Below are 882 nucleotides of genomic sequence, written 5' to 3'. Positions count from 1 at the left end.
GTTCTCAGAACCCAGCCCGATGGTTTCCTGAGGAAGAGCTTCTCAACACACCTCTCGTTCTCCGGCCAGAGCGCTGCCCTTGGGTTCTGACCCAGAGCCGGGTTCGTCTTCTTGGGAAATCCTAAAGCAATTGCTAAAATAAAAACACTCACTGAGGTGTGAAATTTCATAAAACAACATGTGGCAAGGATGGCTGGGCTGTTGGGTTCTGTGGCTTAGTTGGTTACAGCACCTGTCTAGTAAACAGGAGATCCTGGGTTCAAATCCCAGCGGGGCCTTTCTCTTCGAGGTTTTATAAAGCAAAAGTGTTCAAGGTAAATACAGGCAATGGGTAAAAAGTAACAAAACAAAACAAAATTTGGTTTATACCCGACGAAACCCTCGGATATGGAGTCTACCTGTCTGAGGCACTTTGTAAATCATTCACCTTGAACTAGACGTGAGCTATAACTTTCTAATTTTAAGCTTCTACAGTTGCTCTCCATGTTTCCTAAGAAGCTCGCAGTCTCCCTCAACATGTTGCTTTTAATGTAATTCACAAAGAAGGCAAGAAAAAGAGACAAAACGTGCATAGAGTATACATCGAGTGCTGAGATATTCACCCCTCCCTCTCCCGTGATTGCGGATTCCAGGACGCCACGGAATATTTTGAAAAGTACAGTAACGTGATAGAATAGAACAGGCTTAGGGGTTGGACATGTCACTCCTTCATCCATATTGCATCTCCTGGCATAAAGGGGTGAGTGTCTGTGATCAGACTCACAGGGAATCGTTCCCTGGCCCAGGGGTATGCGGTGGTTAGGGTAGAGCCGTGAGCCAGCCTCTGTCGCCTCAGGGTTAGCCTGTCTATCTCATTTAGATCCCCCTTTATGCCCTTGATAA

At 46.1% G+C, this 882-nt stretch overlaps 1 non-coding gene across 1 annotated transcript; it reads left to right on the top strand.

Moving 5' to 3' along the window:
• Window positions 1-204: 204 nt before the first annotated feature.
• On the top strand, window positions 205-278 carry TRNAT-AGU. The gene has a single exon. It is a non-coding gene; the product is annotated as a tRNA-Thr (tRNA).
• The last annotated feature ends 604 nt before the right edge of the window (window positions 279-882 follow it).

This window comes from Suricata suricatta, unplaced genomic scaffold, assembly GCF_006229205.1.
Source record: "Suricata suricatta isolate VVHF042 unplaced genomic scaffold, meerkat_22Aug2017_6uvM2_HiC HiC_scaffold_2017, whole genome shotgun sequence".
Taxonomy (NCBI): Eukaryota; Metazoa; Chordata; class Mammalia; order Carnivora; family Herpestidae; genus Suricata; species Suricata suricatta.
Note: the sequence above shows the minus strand (reverse complement) of the source record. Positions and strands in the feature narration are given on the sequence as shown.